We start from the raw sequence: 22,435 nt of genomic DNA, 5'->3' as shown, positions 1-22,435 counted from the left end.
CCGATGGCGTGAGCATCGATTTCTCCAGTTGCTGGTTCTCTCCACCATTCCATTCTCCCTTTTTTTCCATTCCTCATTCTGTTTCCCTTTCACCTCTTCTCTTCTCCACATTTTCCCATCGCCTCCCCTTGGTACTCCTCCTCCTTCCATGTCTTCCAGGGTTCACTGTCCGCTCCTATCAGATTCCTTCTTAATGTCTGATAATAACCGCAGAGAACTGAACCAGCGGAAATACCCAGTTGTGACAAACCTTTAATCAGACAGCCTGAATGACCGAAGTTCCAACGTTCATTCTATCAGTTATGCGCTGTCCACTGACGACAATGTCCATGTGCATTTGGAACTGTGTTGGCAGGTGCGGCTGAGCAAACACCTGTGACCTCTTTTGACGAAACAGGATGCGGCAATCAGACACAGATAACACAAAATGCGCTTGTATTCTGAGTTATCCAAATATTTTGTACCATAACTGTTACTTCAAGGATTTCGCTACTCTCCTAACTTAATTTTGTTAAAGTTCTTTTCAAGTAAGGAAAGAAACCCCTATAATGAAATCAAAAAGGGAAATCTTAAAGGAACGTTGACATAAAATTTGTATGAATCGAAAGTTTATAACTTTTGGGTACATCGCTAATTTATTTTACAATCCTTTTATTCAATTAGTTACTAAATGCTAGACTAACCATTGATCTTGAACTACTTTCACAGACTAAAGGAAATGGAGATGACAAACTGACTTACGCCACTCTGCAGTCTCCCAATTCCAAGAACACCTCAGCATCCAAACATCAAAACAAGGATACATTGCACGCAGATGTAAATACATCATAGAAGCTGTGAGGCTAATAATCCAACTACAGTGAAGAGCTATGGACTGTCAATGAGTGCAGGCCCGAGGCTTTAGTTCGTTTCATTTTTTTGAGTCCAGACAAAGATTGATAATCAATATCACATGTATGACTTTGGAAGTTAAGTGATCATCTTCGTTTTCAACGTTTTTCGGATTCGTTGGAGGCAAATCTCACTAAAAAAAAAATCCGAAAAGAAAATTGAGAATGCAAACAGTAATAAGCCATTCTGCACCTCTCTACTGCCTGGCCATTCAAGGTGGTAATGTCTGATAAGCTCAGTCTTCTGCTCCATTCCACAGTCCGCGATCTTTCCAAGAAAACAAAACTTACTTCCCCTTAAAAACAAAAGAAAATCTGTAGATGCTGGAAATCCAAACAACAGGGATTTACTCCGGCTTAAATACGTCCCAATAATTTTGCCTCTACAGACCTCAGATGATAACTATAAAAAATCCAGAGATTTGCCATTAACGGCAAGTCAACGTTCAACCGAGGGAAAGAGAAAGCGCACGATATTGTTGAACTTTCGCAACTTGTCCTCGTGATAACACTTCTCTGCTTTAATGAATATACTGCTGGTGGATGGTAAGAAGACCCTTAACAGGAAATTGTTATCACAGGAAAGCCCAACTTTAAATGTATGGATGGAAATTGCAATGCACATTTACAAAATGGAGAAGATAATAGCATCTGTTAATCATAAGTTGGAACAAATTTATTCATACTGGAAAAAATGGTTGAACTACATAACACCTCATGGGCGTGATTTTATTCTCACAATCAGTCAATATGTTGTAAAAATAAAGATCACTCCCTGCTCTGTGCATAGTTTTCTACTTTCGAGTGTTCTTTCTTTCCACTCCTTTCTGTAAGTGTACATCTCAGATAAGCATTATGTGGAGATCTGCGACAAATATGATTATATGATATATATGTACAGTGTCTGAAATACATATTGTGGAAATGTTTGTTTGATGGTGAAATTCAATAAAAAATAAATTACAAAAAGAAACACAAAGTGATGGTGTTGTAAATCATGTCAGAATTTGTATATTACAAGAAATAATATCCGTTTCGGGTCACTAAATATTAGATTGTGATTTGGTGACTTTAACGTGTTCCAGAATAAGACGAGTTGGAAAATACATTTGAGAATTAGTTGAAAGTCCTGCCCCTTCACTTAACCAGAATGATTTTTCTTTTATACAGACTCGCAGAAACACGTGACAAATTGTTACAAGGACTTCGATTCGCAAAAAATGCAGGAGCGCCGGGAATTAGATGTACCTTACTCGCAGGAACTGAACAAAAATCCTTGTACATTACAGAAGGTGAAATCAGAAGATGATACTTTGGTAAAGAGGCTTTTGAATGGACACAGGAATGTGCAGTGACTTGTGAGATACAGATCATACGCAGCTAGTAAACATTTACTTTGATTTGTCATCGTGTTCGTGACAGACAGCTTTGCCGAAGGTCCTAATCCTGTGCTGTACCCGTCCATCTTATATTGAAAGCAGTGTTAATGGGGTAAGGAGCAGGTAGGAAAATGGCCTGATGAGACAATGTCGAGAGTTATCCTTTAACCAAAATATTTCCACGATGCTTTTAAAGACGAATGCAAGGGGATGGAAGGTCATGCCTTCATGTGTTCAGCTCATATCTAGTTAGGTCGTTCATGGAAAGAAGGGTAATAACAGAAACTAGCACTGCCGATGTTTGTAAGCCGAATTTAAGCAGAAAACTTTGGGAATCCTAGGCCCGTCAGGAACCTTCTCTGAAGAGGGGAAAACTATCAACGACATGTTATCACGATTTCTCTCTCAGCCGATGGAGCCTAGCGTTCTGGGATATTCCCGTCCTTCTGCCCAATAGTGTAAACGATAGCTTTAATTTTGCAGTCACAGTAACTCCAACACAGCTCTCTATTATTTTACCAAAATAATAATGAAAATTCCTTTGAACTATTTATGCTATCAGGAGAGGCTGGATAAACTTGGGTTGTTTTCTTTGGCGCATCGGAGGCTGAGGAGATATCTGATACAGATTTGCAAGAGAGGCATAGATTGAGTTGATCTGTTACCCTGAGTTGAAATGTCTAATACCAGAGGACATACATTGACGATGACATTGGATAGGTTCAAGGGGGTTGTTGGGGACAAGTCTATTGCATAGAGAGTTGAGGTTGCCTGGCATACCCTGCCTGGTATGGTGATAGCGGCAAGTACAGCAGAGGCTTTTAATAGACATTTGGACAGGCATATGGATGTAGCGAAGGACATGGGTCAGGTAGATGTGATTGGTGTTTTTGTGTTTTGATTTGCTTTTTCGCTGGTTTGCTGCAGCATTATGGGTCGAATGGCCTGTTGCAGCAGGCCAGGCAACATCTCAAGGAAGAGGTACAGTCGACGTTTCCGGCCGAGACCCTACGTCAGGACTAGCTGGAAAAAGAGCTAGTAAGAGATTTGAAAGTTGGAAGAGGGGAAAAAAAGAAATCATAGGAGAAGGCAGGACGGGGAGGGATGGAGCCGAGAGCTGGACGGTGATTGGCAAAAGGGATATGAGAGGATCATCGGACAGGAAGGCCAGGGAGAAAAAAAAGGGAGAGGGGGGAAGCCCAGAGGTTGGGCAAAGGATATAGTGAGAGTGACAGAGGGAGAAAAAAAAGATAGAGAGAAAAAGAGTGTGTGTATATAAATAAATAACGGATGGGGTACGAGGGGGCGGTGGGGCATTAGCGAAAATTTGAGAAGTCAATGTTCATGCCATCAGATTGGAGGCTACCCAGACGGAATATAAGGTGTTGTTCCTTCAAACCGAGTGTGGCTTCATCTTTACAGTAGAGGAGGCCGTGGATGGACTTGTCAGAATGGGAATGGGACGTGGAATTAAAATGTGTGGACACTGGGAGATCCTGCTTCCTCTGGCGGACAGAGCATAGGTTTTCAGCGAAACGATCTCCCAGTCTGCGTCGGGTCTCGCCGATATATAGAAGGCCACATCGAGAGTACGGGACGCAGTATATCATCCCAGCCGACTCACGGGTAAAGTGTCGCCTCACCTGGAAACTGTCTGGGGCCCTGAATTGTGATGAGGGAGGAAGTGTAAGGGCATGTGTAGCACTTGTTCCGCTTACAAGGATAAGTGCTAGGAGGGACATCGGTGGGGTGGGATGGGGCGGAGGTGAAGAATGGACCATGGAGTCGCGGAGGGAGGGATCCACGCAGAAAGCAGAGACAAGTGGGGGAGGGAAACATGTGCTTAGGTGTACTAGGCCATTGTCTCCCACACCAACACCGACTTTATCCGCTCAGGGGATCTCCCATCCACTGCTACCAGCCTTACAGTTCACACTCCTCGCACTTCCCTTTTCTACCTCCTACCCAAGATCCACAAACCCGCCTGTCCTGGTGGACCTATTGTCTCAGCTTGTTCGTGCCCCACCGAAATCATTTCTGCATACCTCGACAAGGTGTTATCCCCCCTTGTTCAATCCCTTCCTACCTATGTTCGTGACATTTCTCACGCTCTGAAACTTTTCGATAATTTTAAGTTCCCTGGCCCCCACTGCTTTATATTCACCATGGATATCCTGTCCCTATATACTTCCATCCCCCATCAGGAAGTTCTCAATGCTCTACGCTTCTTTTTGTATTCCACACCTAACCAGTTCTCCTCTACTATCACTCTCCCACGTCCAGCAGAATTACTCCTTACTCTTAATAATTTTTCCTTTGGCTCCTGTCACTTCCACCAAACTAAAGCTGTCGCCATGGGCACCTATATGGGTCCTAGCTTTGCTTGCCTTTTTGTTGGCTTTGTGGAACAATCTATGTTCTAAACCTATTCTGGGATCTGTCCCCCACTTTTACTTTGCTACATTGACGACTGCATTGGCGCTGCTTCCTGCATGCATGTTGAGCTCGTTGACTTCAACTTTTGCCTCCAACTTTCACCCTGCCCTCAAGTTTACCTGGTCCATTTCCGACACCACCCTCCCTTTTCTACATCTTTTTGTCTCTTTCCCTGGAGACAACTTATCTACTGATGTCTACTATAAGGTTACTGACTCTCACAGCTATCTGGACTATTCCTCTTCTCACCCTGTCTATTGCAAAAATGCCATCCGCTTCTCGCAGTTCCTCCGTCTCCGCTGCATCTGAGGCTTTTCATTCCAGGAAGAGGGAGATGACCTCCTTTTTTAAAGAAACGGGTTTTCCTTCCTCCACCATCAACTCTGCTCTCAAACGCATCTCCCCCATTTCACGCCCATCTGCTCTCACACCTTCCTCCCGCCACCCCACTAGGAATACGGTTCCCCTTGTCCTCACCTACCATCTCACCAGCCTCCGCGTCCAACATATTATTCTCCGTAACTTCCGCCACCTCCAACGGGATCCCACCACTAAGCACATCTTTCCCTCCACCCCCCCACCTCCTCTGTATTCCGCAGGGATCGCTCCCTACGCGACTCCTTTGTCCATTCGTCCCCCCCCCCCCATCCCTCCCCACTGATCTCCCTCCTGGCACTTATCCTTGTAATCGGAACAAGTGTCTATCCACGGCCTCGTCTACTGTAAAGATGAAGCACGCTCAGGTTGGAGGAACAACACCTTATATTCCGTTTGGGTTGCCTCCAACCTGATGGCATGAACATTGACTTCTCTGACTTCTGCTAATACCCCACCTTCCCCTTGTACCCCTTCCGTTATTTATTTATATACACACAATCTTTTTCTCTCTCTCCTTTTTCTCCCTCTGTCCCTCTGACTATACCCCTTGCCCATCATCTGGGATTCCCCCCTCTCCGTTTCCTTTCTCCCTAGGCCTCCTGTCCCATGATCTTCTCATATCCCTTTTGCCAATCAACTGTCCAGCTCTTGGCTCCATCCCTCCCATCCTGTCTTCTCCTATCATTTCTTAACTCCCCTCCCCCTCCCACTTTCAAATCTCTTACTAGCTCTTTTTCAGTTAGTCCTGACGAAGGGTCTCGGCCCGAAACTTCGGCCGTACCTCTTCCTTGAGATGCTGCCTGGCCTGCTGCGTTCACCAGCAATTTTTATGTGTGTTGCGGGATAATTTTACATTCCCGTTCAAGGCAACCAGTCCTCCCTTGTACCTATGATTTTCAGACACCTGACGTTTTAAGGCTGTGATTTCGTGAAGTTATTTTTTCACAAGTAATAATACTCTCACTGTTATATTTTCGTTGTTTTGAGATATACCATGAATGATGTTATGCTACCGGCACTCGTTCAATCAAAATCTAGTTCCGCCACATTCAGAACACATTACATGGCCACAATGTGCGCCTCTACTATTTTGAATAACTGCCAGGAGTTTCAGCTTTCGGCAAGAAATTTGATTACCATCCAATGCACAACTTCAATTTTTCTAACATTGCCTTTTTTCTAAACCAATTAGATATTAAGACAACTTCTGAGGAAGCAAGTCAGAGCGGAGAACCGGTATTTGAAACAACTTTGCTTTTTACTTCTGAGAGGTATATATAAGAACCATAGAAAGTTAGAAAACCAACACCGCAATGCAGGCCCTTCGGCCCACAAATCCATACCTAATACATACCTTTACCTTAGAAATTACCTCGGATATTCTCCAGTTGACGTTCATGGAGTGAAGACACTTCTCGGCTTCGCTCCATTACCGTTTCATTTGATATCTATGACCACCTTTATTTAATTTACTTTTAAGTTTGGATTTTGAACTTTGAAGATATGAGTAAAGATACAACAACAAGACTTAAAGTCCGTGACAGTAAACCTGCAAAAGAAGCCGATGGCAACAGGAGAAGGAAAACTGATCCTAAACAACCTGAATTAACTTCAGATATAATGTTGGATTTGTTCCATGAACAATCTGAAGAATTACGCCGAAGTGTTAGAGAAGAGATTATGTCAATTATGGGTTCAATTAATTTGGTCGACCATGAAGTTCAACAGCAACAAAGCAAAATTGCCGAATTGAAGGAGGAAGCGCGAAAGAGAGATCAGAAAATTCAGAGTTTGCAACTAAAAGTTTCTTCCATAGATAAACAGCTGGAGAGTCATAAATCTAAAATTACTGATCTTGTAAATCGATCCAGAAGAAAGAACTTCCGTTTAATTCGTCTCCCTGAGGGTGTCGAGAAAGGAGATCCTTCTGTATTATTTTCTGAACTTTTAAAGAATGCGTTCAGCTCTGAATTTCCCGATGATCCTCCATTGCTCGATCGTGCTCATCGTATTTTACGTCGATAACCGGATTCCCAATCTAAACCGAGACCAAACATTATCCGATGTCATTATGTTCATATCAAAGAGCAACTCACACAAGTAGCCCGACGACAGGGAATAATTAAATTTCAAGACCATCAGTTCCAGTTGTATGAGGATTTCAGCCCCGAAGTAATGAGAGTGCGACTGGCTTTCAAACCTCTGATGATGGAATGTTACCAAAAAGGTCTCAAACCAGTGTTATTGTATCCTGCTCGTTTATGAATTTCTCCTCCGAACAGCCAGCGATGTTTCTTCAACTCTTCAAGTGCAGCTTGAAGTTTCTTGGATGAACTTGAATCAGATGCCATGGTCTAATTAACATACGATTCTTCTAATATTGGTTTCGATTTTTCGTCTTTTCTTAAACCCTATTATTCATATAATTCATTTTCGAAGATTGACCTTTGTAAGTTTAAGATTTCTGGTTTTGATTGGTAGCGTTGGTATATTTTATATTTTACTTAATTTTTTTATCGACGGATTCATTTTTTTTCTTTCCTTTCATTTTGTTAGCTTATAAATTTATGATTTGAAACTCTTGTTATCGGTTGGATCCTATATCTTTCATTGTATGAGGGGGAATGTCATATTTTTATCCTTGTTGTCGAACCACGATGGCGTTTTGTCTTCTTCTTCCCACAATACCTTTTGTTCTATTTCACCGCGCCACCTTTTCGAGTTCTTCTTCCCATAGAACTTCTCTTTTTCAGGATGAGTATTTTTTTCATTCAACTGTTCTCCCTTACAAGTATTCAATATTTAATAATACGTATTGGTATCTCTTTTTTTTCATTTTTTATTTTATTATTATGTCAGTAATTATAACACAAAGGTATTTTATTTTACTGTATTTGTTATTATTTTATCTTTTTCGTTGTTATAGTGTGGTCTCTTTTTAGGTCGTCTTCTTACCAACAAATATTTTGGAGCCGCCTTCTGGAGAAATGGGGGTGCATTTAGTGTAGGTTAGTTTTCTGGCCTTTTCTTGGCTTAGTTCTGGGTTTTCTTGGGTGGTGGATGGCGGGGTGGACTTTTACTATTAGTTTGTTTTTCAAAGGGGTTAAATTAGAACTACAAAAATGTCTGCAGTGTTGTAACTTCCGTTTCATTTCTAAATGTTGGTTCCTCTTCCGATTTCATGAGTTTACAGTCTGGTTAACACACCAAAGGGTCGATTCTAGGTGAAGATGGCTCAGAGAATTAATTTTGTTTCTTGATATACAAATGGATTAAACTATCAGATTAAAAGATAAAAGAATGTTAAAGTATTCCATAGTATGAATTCTCATATTATTTTTGCACAAGAAACTCATGTGAGGAAAGAGGATAATCAGCGTTTTTTAAAGTTTTGGATGGAATAACAGTGTCACTAAAAGTCCAGTGCAAAAGTGAAACGAGTTTCAATTTTTATAGATTCTTCAATTGCATTTGTACATCAGGATACTTTCTCTAACTCAAATGGTAGATTCCTGTTAATTACCGGTTTACTTTTTAATAGTCATAGCCAAAGTCATACTTTATTGATCCCGGAGGAAATTGCTTCATAAAAAAGTTGTTATGGTTAATGTTTATGCCCCAAATGTGGACTACCTTGAATTTTTAAATAATTATTTACTTCCTTTCCTAATTTAAGTGATTACATGTTGATAATGGGTGGTGACTTTATTTGCTGTTTAAATTCGCCGATGGATAAATCTGTATCTGCACTGGCATTTACTCCGTGCGCATGCGCCGGTCGTGCATGCAGCCTGGTGCAGCCGTTCCGATCGATTCTTACTTTCTTCTTCTTACTTTTTAATTGACGTTATTTTTTGTATTTTTTTCTCACGGTAACACGTCGAAGTTGCACCCTCTCTAACATGCTGCTTGAGAGAGTTGTATTTGGATTATCTTTAGCGCTGGAAATGGTTACATCCCGACACGCGGAATAGAAGCAAGGCCGCATTGTGTATTCCACGGACCAGCAAAGACCGGCCGGCTTAGCGAACAGAGCGGTGGACACCCCTGCTGAAATCCGGAGGAAAACACACAGAGGGGGATCACAAAGCCGAGGAAAGAGGACCGGGTCGAGACAACAGAGTCTTTTGGAGAAGAGGAGTTCGGTGGGTAATACCGTTCCGGCTGACCGGAAGTGCACTGAGAGCGGTAAGTGCTAGGAGTTGGGTGTCTACTGTTCCGGCTAACAGCGGCTGGTGCAATCCGGGGTATATTACCATCGAGGAACGTGTTTACAGACTGGATATTGAACTTTTTACTGTTGGACTTCAGCCACATTCCACCGTAGTACAACACTTGGCGGCAGGGGAGGTCGTTCCTGCCTGTGGCCATCGAACGTGCAGCTCCTCCCCTGGAGGATCAGACACCCTGAGCCAATAGACTGGTCCTGGACCTATTTTCCATGTGGCATAGTTTGCATTTTGGCGTTTGATTGTTGGGGTTTTTGTATTGCTGTATTTACACTCTATTCTTGGTTGGTGATGCTGTAACAAAACCAAATTTCCCTCTGGATTAAAAAAGTATATCTATCTATCTATCTATCTATCATTACACTTGTTTTTGACTGACTCATGAATCTCAGATATCTGGAGATTAATACATCCTAAGCATAAAGATTTTTTTATTTCACATGTACATCATACTTATTCCAGGATTGACTGTTTTTATAGACTGTCGTTTAATTCCATCTGTAATTGAGTGTAACTATGATATTATTGCCATCTCTGAACATGCACCATTCAAGTTAATGGATGTACCTTCTAATACTAGACAATGGTGTTTTAATTCCAATTTACTTCAAGATTCGTCTTTTGGCAACTTAAGCTTACTTTACCTACTGAGAAATGGCAAAAAAAAATTCCAATTAGTTAATTCTTCCTCTATATGTGCCAAACATGCGTTGATGCAGTTTAAAGTTGTCCATAGTGCTCATATGTCTAAGGATAAATTAGCTCATTATTACTCTCATATAAACCCTATATGTGATAGGTGTTATTCTGAGATAGCCTCATTAACTCATATGTTTTGGTCTTGCCCTTTATTGAAGAAATATTGGGACGACATCTTTGATATTATTTCAACTGTTTTGAATATTGATCTACAACCTCATCCTATTACTGCTATCTTTGCATTACCAATGATAGAACAACGTCATCTGACCTCCTCAGCTTGTTGGAAGATTGCTTTGGTTACTCTATTGGCTAGAAGAGCTATACCATTGAATTGGAAAGATATTAATCCGCCTACTACATTTCACTGGTTTACTCAAGCTATGTCTTGTTTAAATTTAGAAAAAAAAATAGAAGTGTCACTTATGACCGATTTATTAAACTTGATGAGATTTGGAGACCATTTATTCAATATTTTCACTTGATGTACTTTGATCCTTTCCAATTCTATTCTGTTACTTCTATATATGGGGAGAGGAGCGGAAGCAGCGACACTATTGGTTTTATCTGACATATCATAATAGCCCTTTCTTTTTTTCTCTCTGTAGTTTTCTTCCAGTTTGGTTAGATTAGTTTTTTTTTGATGGGATTCTTTTCCTTTTCTTTTTTAATGATATTTTTGTATTTCCATGTATATTTTTTCTATATTTTATTGGTAATTTAGCGAGATTTTGGGAGGGTTATTAAGTATGTGTGATTTCAGTTTATACTTGTATCAACTAAATATTATCAATATAATCCCAATTGCTCTGTACTTTTTTTTGCAATGTTTATGATGTAGAAATTAATAAAAAGATAGGAAAAGAAAAAAGAAAGAAAGAAAGAAAGAAATTACCTAGCGTCACCCATAACCCTCTACTTTTCTAAGCTCCATATATCTGTCCAGGAGTCTCTAAAAAGACCCTATCGTATGCCCCTCCACAACTGTCGCTGGCAGCCTATTGCACGCACTCACGACTCTCTGAGTAAAAAACCTACCACTGACATCGCCTCTGTACCTACTTCCAAGCACCTTAAAACTGTGTTCTCTCGTGCTTACTATTTCATCCCTGGGAAAAAGCCTCTCACTATCCAGACGATCAATACCATTCATCATCTTATACATCTCCATCAGGTCACCTCTCATCCTCCGTCGCTCCAAATAAAGAAGGGCGCGTTCACTCAACCTCCTCTTATAAGGCATGCTCCCTAATCCAGGAAACATCCTTGTAAATCTTCTCTGCACCGTTTGGCTGGTTTCTACATCCTTCCCATTGTGACGTGACCGGAACTGAGCACAGTACTTCAAGTGCGGTCTGACCAGCAGGGTCTTATATAGCTGCAACATGACAACTCGGTTCCTAAACTGAATCCCACGATTCACGAAGGCCAATACCGCATGCTTTCTTGACCACAGAGTCAACCTGAGCAGCAGCTTTCAGTGTCCTATGGACTCGGACCCCAAGATCCCTCTCATCCTCCACACTGCCAGAAGTCTAACCATTGATATTGTATTCTGTCGTCACATTTGACCTACCAAATTGAACCACCTGACACTTATCTGGGTTAAACTGCATCTGCCACTTCTCAGCCCAGTTTAGCATCCTACACATGTCCCGCTATAAACTTTGACGGCTCTCCACATTATCCACAACACCCCCAACTTTTGTGTCATCATCAGATTTACTAATCCATCCCTCTATTTCGTCATCCAGGTAAACCATAAAAATCAGGAAGAGTAGGGGTCCCATAACAGATCCCTGAGGCACATTACTGATCACCGGCCTCCATCCACAGTATACCCATCTACAACAACTCTCTGCCTTCTGTGGGCAAGCCAGCTCTCGATCCACAAAGCAATGACCCTTTGGATCCCATGCCTCCTTAATTTATCAATAACCCTTACAGGGAGTACCTTGCTAAATACCTTTCTGAAATCCATATACATTACATCCACTGCTCTACCTTCATCAATGTGTTTAGTCGCATTTTCAAAAAATTCAATCAGGCTTGTAAGTCACAACCTGCCATTCACAAAGCCATGCTGACTATTTCTAATCATATTATTCTTCTCAAAATATCCATAAATCCTGCCGCTCAGGATCTTCTCCATCAACTTACCACCCACTGAAATAAGACCCACTGGTCTATCATTTCCTGGGCTATCTGTACTCCCTTTCTTGAATAAGGAAACAACCTCCGCAATACTTCAATCCTCTGGAATCTCTCTCTTCCCCATTGATGATGCAATGATCATCACCAGAGGCTCAGAAATTCCATCCCTCGCCTCCCATAGTAGACTGGGTTACATCTCATCCAGTCCCGGTGACTTATCCAACCTGATGTTTTCCCAAAGCTCCAGGACATCCTCTTCCTAAATATCTATATGCTCAAGCTTCTCAGTCTGCTTTAAGTCATCCCTACAATCGTCAAGATCCTTTTACATAGTGAATAATGAAGCAAAGTACTCATTAAGTACCTCTGTTATCTACATAGAACATAGCACAGTACGGCACAGTACAGGCCCTTCGTCCAACAATGTTGTGCCCACCCTTAACCCCAGCCTCCCATACAACCCCCATCTTAAATCCCTCCATATACCTGTCTTGTAGTCTCTTAAATTTCACTAGTGTATCTGCCTCCACCACTGACTCAAGCAGTACATTCCACGCACCAACCACTCTCTGAGTAAAAAACGTTCCTCTAATATCCCCTTGAACTCCCCACTGCTAAACTTAAAGCTATCTCCCCTTGTATTGAGCAGTGGTGCCCTGGGGAAGAGACACTGGCTGTCCACTCTATCTATTCGTCTTAATATCTTGCATAGCTCTACCATGTCCCCTCTCATCCTCCTTCACTCCGAAGAGTAAAGCCGTTGCTCTCTTAATCTCTGATCATAATGCATACTCTCTAAACCAGGCAGCATCCTGGTAAATCTCCTCTGTACCCTTTCCAATGCTTCTACATCTTTCCTATAGTGAGGTACCAGAACTGGACACAGTACTCCAAGTGTGGCCTCACCAGAGTTTTATAGAGCTATATCATTACATCACGACTCTTAAACTCTATCCCTCGACTTATGAAAACGAACACCCCATAAGCTTTCGTAACTACCCTATCTACCTGTGAGTCAACTTTCAGGGATCTGTGGACATTTTCTCCCCAGCACCCTCTGCTCCTCCACACTACCAAGTATCCTGTCATTTACTTCATACTCTGCCTTGGAGTTTGTCCTTCCAAAGTGTACCACCTCACACTTCTCCGGCTTGAACTCCATCTGCCACTTCTGAACACACTTCTCCATCCTATCAATGTCTCTCTACAATCTTTGACAATCCTGTACACTATGAACAACACCAGCTTTGCAAACTTGCCAACCCACCCTTCTACTCCCACATCTAGGTCGTTAATAAAAATCACGAAAAGTAGAAGTCCCAGAACAGATCCTTGTGGGACACCACTAGTAGCAATCCTCCAATCTGAATGTACTTCCTCCACCACGAACCTCTGCCTTCGGCAGGCAAGCCAATTCTGAATCCACCTGGCCAAACTTCCCTGGACCTTCTGACTTTCGGAATAAGCATACCGTGTGGAACCTTTTCAAAGTCGACATAGATAGGACAAAGGAGGAGGTCCTGGAGAGATATTTCTGGGAGTTAGGAAGGAAGCTGAGAAGCAGGACGTCCAGGGTGGTAATCTCGGGATTGCTACCTGTGCCACGTGCTAGCGAGGGCAAGAATACTAGGATCAGGCAGATGAATGCGTGGCGGAGAGACTGGTGCAGGGGGCAGGGCTTCAGATTCTTGGATAACTGAGATCTCTTCTGGGGAAAGTATGACCTCATCAAAATGGAAAGGTTACACCTGAACCCGATGGGGACCAATATCCTAGCGGGATAGTTTCATAGAGCTGTGAGGGAGGGTTTAATCTAATTTGGCAGGGGGGTGGGAAACGGAATGATAGAGCGGAGGAAGGGGAAAACAGAAATAAATCTAAGACAGTGAGCAGTAAGGATGTCAGGAAAGACAGGCAGGTGATGGGGCAAATCTGTAGCCATTGGGATGAGTTGCAGTGCACTAAATTTGCAGTGAAATCAAAGCGAGAAGTACCAAATATTGGTCTGAAGGTGTTATACTTAAATGCACGCAGAATAAGGAATAAAGTGGATGATCTTGTCGTACAGCTGCAGATGGGCAGGTATGATATTGTGGCCATCACTGAGACGTGGCTAAAGGATGCATGTCTCTGGGAGCTGAACGTCCAAGGATACACAGTGTATCGGATGGATAGGAAGGTAGGCAGAGTGGGAGGCGTGGCTTTATTGGTAAGAAACTATATTAAATCATTAAAAAGAGGTGATACAGGATCAGAAGGTGCAGAGCCTTTATGGGTTGAGCTAAGAAATCACAGGGGTAAAAGGACCCTGATGGCAGTTATTTATAGGCCTCCAAAGAGCTGCAGTGATATGGACTACAAATTACAACAGGAAATAGAAAAGGCTTGTCAGAAGGGCAGTGTTATTGTAATTGTGGGGGATTTTAACATGCGGGTGGATTGGGATAATCAGGTCGGCACTGGATCTCAAGAGAGAGAATTTGTAGAATGTCTGCGAGATAGCTTCTTAGAACAGCTTGTTGTTGAGCCCACTAGGGGATCGGCTGTACTGGATTGGGTATTGTGTAATGAACCAGAGGTGATTAGAGAGATTGAGGTGAAGGAACCCTTAGGAGGCAGTGATCATAACATGATTGAGTTCACTGTGAAATTTGAAAAAGAGAAGCCGAAATCTGATGTGTCGGTATTTCAGTGGAGTAAAGGAAATTACAGTGACATGAGAGGGGAACTGGCCAAAGTTGACTGGAAAGGGAGACTGGCGGGAAAGACGGCAGAGTAGCAGTGGCTGGAGTTCATGCGAGAAGTGAGAAAGGTGCAAGACAGGTATATTCCAAAAACAAAGAAAGTTTCGAATGGAAACAGGATGCAACCGTGGTTGACAAGAGAAGTCAAAGCCAGACTTAAAGCAAAGGAGAGGGCATACAAGGAAGCAAAACTTAGTGGGAGGACAGACGATTCGGAATTTTTTAAAAGCTTACAAAAGGAAACTAAGAAGGTCGTTAAGAGGGAAACGATTAACTATGAAAGGAAGCTAGCAAATAATATCAAAGAGGATACTAAAAGCTTTTTCAAGTATATAAAGAGTAAAAGACAGGTGAGAGTAGATATAGGACCGATAGAAAATGCTGCTGGAGAAATTGTAATGGGAGATAAGGAGATGGAGGAGGAACTGAACGAGTGTTTTGCATCAATCTTCACTGAGGAAGACATCAGCAGTTTACCGAGCACTCAAGGGTGGCAGGGAAGAGAAGTGTGCGCAGTCACAATTACGACAGAGAAAGTACTCAGGAGGCTGAATAGTCTAAATAGATAAATCTCCCGGGCCAGATGGAATGCATCCTCGTGTTCTGAAGGATGTAGCTGTGGAGACTGCGGAGGCATTAGCGATGATCTTTCAACGTCGATAGATTATGGCATGGTTCCGGAGGAGAGGAAGATTGCAAATGTCACTCCGCTATTTAAGAAGGGGGCAAGGAAGCAAAAAGGAAATGATAGACCTGTTAGTTTGACATCGGAGGTTGGGAAGTTGTTGGAGTCGATTGTCAAGGATGAGGTTACAGACTACCTGGAGGCATATGACAAGATAGGCAGAACTCAGCATGGACTCCTTAAAGGAAAATCCTGTCTGACAAACCTATTACAATTTTTTTTGTGGAAATTCCAAGTAGGCTTGTAATTTAATGAGGGAAGACCTCATAGCAACATTTCGAATGTTGAAAGGCATGGACAGAGTGGATGTGACAAAGTCGATTCCCATGATGGGGGAGTCTAATACGAGAGGACATGACTTAAGCATTGAAGGGCGACCATTCAGAACAGAAATGCGAAGAAATTTGCTCAGTCAGAGGGTGGTGAATCTATAGAATTTGTTGCCACGGGCAGCAGTGGAGGTCCAGTCATTGGGTGTATTTAAGGCAGAGATTGATAGTTATCTGGGTAGCCAGGGCATCAAAGGTTGTGCTGAGAAGGCGGGGGAGTGGGACTAAATGGGAGAATGGATCAGCTCATGATAAAGTGGCGGAGCAGACTCGATGGGCCGAATGGCCGACTTCTGCTCCTTTGTCTTAAGGTCTTAAGGTCTTATGGTCTTAAATGCCTTACTAAAATCCATATAGATCACATCCACTGCACTACCCTCATCTATATGCCTGGTCACCTCCTCAAAGAACTCTATCAGGCTTGTTAGACACGATTTGCCCTTCACAAAGCCATGCTGACTGTCCATGATCAGACCATGATTTTTTTAAATGCCAATAGATCCTATCTCTAAGAATCTTTTCCAACAGCTTTCCCCGCACAGACGTAAGGCTCACTGGTCTATAATTACCCGGACTTGTTCCCGGACAAGACAGGCTGTTGCCGTTCATATTGTATATGAATGAAAAGGGGAAATTTGGAAGAACGCTGACATAAACTTTGTGTAGAGCGGTAGCAATCTAAAACTAATATCTGCTGAGTATATCACTAATTTATTTTACAATCATTTGATTCAATTAGTCATTGTATGCTCGATTTTTATATTACTTTCACAGTCTAAAAATGGAGCTGAAAAACTGACTTCCGCAGCTCTGCAGCGTCACAATTCCATTAATGCATCAGCATCCAAACTTCAAAGCAAACATACATTGAACGCAGATATACAGTAAACAGATCAAGGCAACTGGGAAGCTGAGAATCCAGTCGTAGTTCAGAGCTGTAGACCACCAATGAGTGCAGACTCAAGGCATTGCTTCGTTTCATTCCTTACAAGCAGACAAAGAATGACAATCGATATCATATAGATAAGTTGAGAAGATCAGAGGTCATTTTCGTCTTCGACATTTTTCTGATTCATTGCAGCAAATTGCCACTGAAAAATGTAAGACACTTATGAATCAGGATCCGCTATTCCACCTCTCTCTACTGCCCCGACATTTAATGTGATAATGTCTTATATGCTCAGTCATAATCTCCTCTTCTGGTCCATTGCACATTCCCCAAACATTTCCCTTAAGTATGCCCCGATGATTTTACCTCAACATTCCTCATACGATGAAAAAAAACATCCAGATAATCTCCGTCATCAGCGAGACAAACTTTTTTTTTTAAATACAGGTAAAAGCCGCCAATTATAAAAAGCTCTTCTCGCTCTGCTTGCAACCACTCCGTCACTCCAGCTCACAGTTTTGTTCCACCTGCCAATTGACATTGTCATGGTCCAGTCCGTGAGGTCTGAATTCTGGTTCACGGTCCGGTCCATGGACTCAGGACTCCGGGTCTTCCAGCTGTCCCTTGTTTTGGTCGAGTTAATCATAGGCACCTGATTCCCATCCTATGCTTGGAACATAAGTAGCCTTGAGGACGACTGTGGGTTGCTGGTTTGTCTTGTCAAGATTCTCAGGGAGCAATCTCCTGGTGGAAGGCTCGAGCAGCCACTTGCCATCTTTAGGCTGCATTGGTGAACGATTGTCTCATGGAGCCTTGCTGTCAGTAGTCTGAGCTGTCTTTGCGGTATGGATCCGGCCGTTTCTCGGGCCAGCTGAGTGGACCTCAGCCACTCCGAGCTGGGTAGGGATCCGGCTATTTACGTAGCCAGCCGAGGTTACTGGCCGTAACTGCGACTAGGAGCAACCCGATGTGGAGATGGAACTGTCTGTTGTTCTTCGGTGTTTGTCTCTCCTTGTCCTCGCCTCCGTGGGGTGGCCAGGCCATTCTGCCTTTGCCCTGCGGGGGGATCTGTCTTGTCTTTTCCTTGCCTCTGGGGGTAAGTCAGGCCGTTCTGCCGTTGCCCTGCGGGGGGACTTGTCTTGTCTTGTCTTTGCCTCTGTTGGGTAAGTCCGGCCGTTTTACCGTTACCCAACAGGTGGACCTGTCCCACCTTGGTGTGGAGATAAAGTTGATTCCCGGCTTGTCTAAGGATGAGTCCCGGCTCTATGTCTATGTACTGTCCAGTCTGATGTTAATGTCATGTTAAGGATGAGTCCCGGCTTTTCGAAGGATAGTCCCGGCTCTATGTTGATGTACTGTTCCCGGTCTGTCTCCGAGCTCCAGCCTACGAGTTATCAGCCCCAGACTTCAAAACCCAAGCCTCAAGCCTCAAGACCCAGGCCTCAAGACCCCAGCCTGTCTCCAAGCTCAAGCCTCAAGACTCCAACCCGTCTCCAAGCTCAAGCCTCAAGACCAAGACCCCAGCCTCAAGCCTCAAGACCAAGACCCCAGCCCCAAGCCTCAAGACCCAAGCCTCAAGCCTCAAGACCCAAGCCTCAAGACCCCAGCCTATCTCGAAGCTCAACCCTCAAAACCCGAACTTGTCTCCAAGCTCAAACGTCAAGACCAAGACCCCAGCCTTAAGCCTCAAGACCAAGACCCCAGCCTCAACACTCAAGACCAGGATCCCAACCTCAAGCCTCAAGACCCAAGACCGCAGCCTGCAGCCCCAAGCATCTAGACCCCTGAAACGTCCTGTCCTGTAGCCAATGTCATGTCTTTGCCTTGTTCTGGGGCCCCAGCCTGAGGCAAGACCCACGTTCTGGGTCCTTGTCCAGAGTCTGTCTCGGAGCCCAAGCCAAGGCTCCAAGTGCATAATCCCTTGTCCCAGTCCCCTGTCTCGTCCGTGTCCTAGCCCAAGTCTGCGTTCTTGTCCTGCTCCTTGTCTGTATCCTGTCACGTCCCTAATCTAGTCAAGTCCTGTTCCTAGTACTTCAGTGTCTATGACTTACATTTGGGTCCGCTATCAACGCCCCCCTTTGTGACAGACAGCTTCGGTCACACACCTCCTTCTCGTATTTATTTATTGAGTATCTTGCCTCTGCAGTCTAATCCCGAGTATCGATCGCAAATCATTAACAACTCACACACATTGTATGGCCCATTGCATTCATCGAGCAGCTTCCTTTTATTTCCCGCCAAATAATTCGGTGACTCGATGGCAATATAAAAAGAAAACAACAAATAAGTGATCTTGGCATCTAATAAACATTCACTGAATTGTGTCCCAACCCACAGGGAAACCGATGATAGGGGCATTTAATTCAGTGGTAAAATTTCATGGTAATGCAGTATGTAACTTAAGTAAAATAACAACAAATAAAGTTAGTACCTCGTGAGGCGAAATTTAATACTTCTGTCGCGTTCGACTGAGAAGATAGCATTTGACTATCCTGTTGGCTCGGACTTCCAGTAACTGTACGTCAATACGGGAACTGTGACATATTTACAAATTTGAATGGATGGTGTCATGTGGGAGTTAGGGCAATGGGTCCCCACCGGCCCTCGTTGAAATGCTATTAAAAGTTTCTGTTTTTATCGACATTGTCAAAGAAGTGGTTTGTCGCTGCATGAAACTTTGTGAATGTGTTACGTACCAGCAGATTTAGATCACAAATTGAGTCAGGTTTTAATGTTAAAAGCACTATATTTATTAGTATCTACTCAAAATATAGAAAATTAACGAACTAAACAGCAGTTAACAGTTTTATGTGCGTGTGTAGCTCCCAAACTGTCAAGCTTGGGAACAGTTCTTAAATTCTTAGATGGCAAACTAGAAAGGTCCAGTGACAGCAAAGTTCTGACAGAACTTTCAATAATATCCGACCATTCCCAGGAATCTTCTAATAGCTTTTTTTACCGGTTGGAATGGGAACCTCAGAAATTGCCGGAACTTTTTCCTGAACGGGAGCCAACCTGCCTCGACCTACAACATAAGCAAGATAAGGTCACAGTGGCAAGGCCAAATTCACTCTTAGCCAAGTTGACTGTAAGGTTAGCCTTTGAGAGCCTGTCAAACAGCTTTTCCACTGCAGAGACATAGGCTTCCCAGGTATCATTCCCTGTGACCAAATCATCAATATAGGCATTTGTGTGTTCATATCACTATTGGAAGGATGTGGAAGCATTGGAAAGGGTACAGAGGAGATTTACCAGGATGCTGCCTGGTTTAGAAAGTATGCATTATGATCAGAGATTAAGGGAGCTAGGGCTTTGCTCTTTGGAGAGAAGGAGGATGAGAGGAGGCATGACAGAGGTGTAAAAGATAATAATAGGAATAGATGGAGTGGATAGCCAGCGCCTCTTCCCCAGGGCACCACTTCACAATACAAGAGGACATGGCTTTAAGATAAGGAGTAGGATGTTCAAGGGGGATATTAGAGGAAGGTTTTTTACTCAGAGAGTGGTTGGTGCGTGGAATGCACTGCCTGAGTCAGTGGGGGAGGCAGATACACTAGTGAAGTTTAAGAGACTACTAGACAAGTATATGGAGGAATCTAAGGTGGGGGCTTATATGGGAGGCAGGGTTTGACGGTCGGCACAACATTGTGGGCCGAAGGGCCTGTACTGTGCTGTACTATTCTATGTTCTATACTCTATGTTCTAACCCTTGAATTGCAGAAATAATCATTCTCTTGAATGTTCCCGGAACATTTTTCATTCCAAATGGCAGAGCATTGTATTTATACAACCCAGAAGGCGTTACAAATGCAGAAATGTTTTTTACCTCTATCCGTTAATAGAACATAGCAATACCCTTTTAACAGATCGATCTTTGTAAGAAACTCATTTTTTCCAAACTTGTCTGCACAATCATCTACTCTATGGATGCGATAAGCACCTGTTTTTGTTCTCCCATTCACCTTTCTGTAATCAGCGCAAAACCTGACACGACCGTAGGAATATGGATGAAATCCAGTTACTTTATTAAATATACTCGCACTCCCAGGAAGTGATATTAGTTTCTTCCAGAAAATTACTAATATTATGGTAACGGAAACAGAATGTCTCGTGATATGTGGGGGAGACTTAAATTTACAATTACAGCCAATGTTGAACTCCTCCAATCTGAAACCTTATGACACAAAGTCCTTACATAAGAAAGTTAACACTCTTTTTGAGGATGTTGGTCTAATTGATATATGGAGGGACCTTATCCCCCGACAGAAGGGATTACACTCATTTTTCTGCCCCCCCCCCCACTCCTTATAGAAAAGAATAGGCTATTTCATAACATTTGGAAAGGATAGAGACAAAATAATCACCTGTGGAATTGGGACAATAGATGTAAGTGACCATGCACCTATATATTTATATGTTGATTTTGACCTACTTCCAAAGAATGATATTTCAAAACTAAATTCAAGTCTACTCAATGATTCATATTTTAAGGAACAAATTGAAAAAGAGATTGGTCTTAACTTGGAATTCAATGATAATGGAGAGGTTTCACTTGACGTTCTGTGGGATACACTGAAGGCTATCTTAAGAGGGAAAATCCTCGGCACAGGATACCTGGATACACGAATGAGGTGGAAACTATGGTACTTATATAATACTAATAATATTAACAATAATACCCATTAACGTATTCTTCTGGCATAACATTTTCGGTCGCAGCCCAGTTGGAAAACTTACAAGGAAAAGTAAGAATTAAAATTATCAATTTTAGAAAAAAACAATATACATTCGAACGCGCTTAGATTATCACTACTTAGGACAGAATGGGGAAGAGGAATAACATTCATAAATGAACATTGTACTGTGAGGGGATCCAGGAGTGCCGCTATAAACTGTTTGGAGAGAGACATTTATTATAGATGGTTTGTTTGGAAAGGAGAGAGAAACAGAGTTATTTACCACCGATGTGTTGCTTTTGAAAAGAGAGAGAGAGAGATGAAGATTAACCGTTGGACTGTCACTTTAAGGCACTGGGAAGTAACTTCGGATTTCTACTGAGTTTGGAGTTGGAGACAGCACCGAGCAGCTCGAAGGGTTGCTCTGGTGACCAAAGGCAGATTGTTGATATTTCTTCAAGGACTTGTTGCCTGCTTGTGCACTCCTTTACAGACAAAGGAAGGGGGGACTCTTTGAATGACACTTGATGTTCTGCCTGGTGAAATAAGTGAGAGGTCAGATGATACAGACCTCGGATACATGATCTGGACACTGAATGAGCATTGTTGTGCCCGCAGAGAAAGTGGGTTTTGGAAGATCGCTCAGGCGGATCGATCCAAATTGCTATTCCAACGGTGAAGAAGGGGTTGACTGGTGGGGAATTGTCTATATGTCCACCATCGCCTGGGTGATAGCTCCACCACGGAAGACCAGTCCCTCTGGTTAAAGATCGAGAAGATCGACGGCACCAGCTCACCTGAAGAATCAACACTCTCTCTCTCTCTCTCTCTTTCTCTCTCTCTCTCTCTCTCTCTCTCTCTCTCTCTCTCTCTCTCCATCACTACTCAACTAAATACCATGAACTGATCTGAACTGAACTTTACTCAGCACCGTAAGACTGTATCTT

The 22,435-nt window shown here is 42.8% G+C and overlaps 1 long non-coding RNA gene across 1 annotated transcript in view; it reads left to right on the top strand.

Moving 5' to 3' along the window:
- The first annotated feature begins 8,861 nt into the window (after nucleotides 1–8,861).
- The window catches only part of LOC134356441 (uncharacterized), a 35,079-nt gene continuing 21,505 nt past the window's right edge, over nucleotides 8,862–22,435 (top strand). Inside the window, exon 1 of the long non-coding RNA XR_010020352.1 lies at nucleotides 8,862–9,271. This is a non-coding gene — a long non-coding RNA (uncharacterized LOC134356441). The remainder of the gene's footprint in view (nucleotides 9,272–22,435) is intronic.

The sequence above is a fragment of the Mobula hypostoma genome, chromosome 14, assembly GCF_963921235.1.
Source record: "Mobula hypostoma chromosome 14, sMobHyp1.1, whole genome shotgun sequence".
In the NCBI taxonomy this organism is placed as follows: Eukaryota; Metazoa; Chordata; class Chondrichthyes; order Myliobatiformes; family Myliobatidae; genus Mobula; species Mobula hypostoma.
The sequence above is the reverse complement of the archived record's forward strand: the minus strand, read 5'-3'. Positions and strand labels throughout refer to the sequence as shown.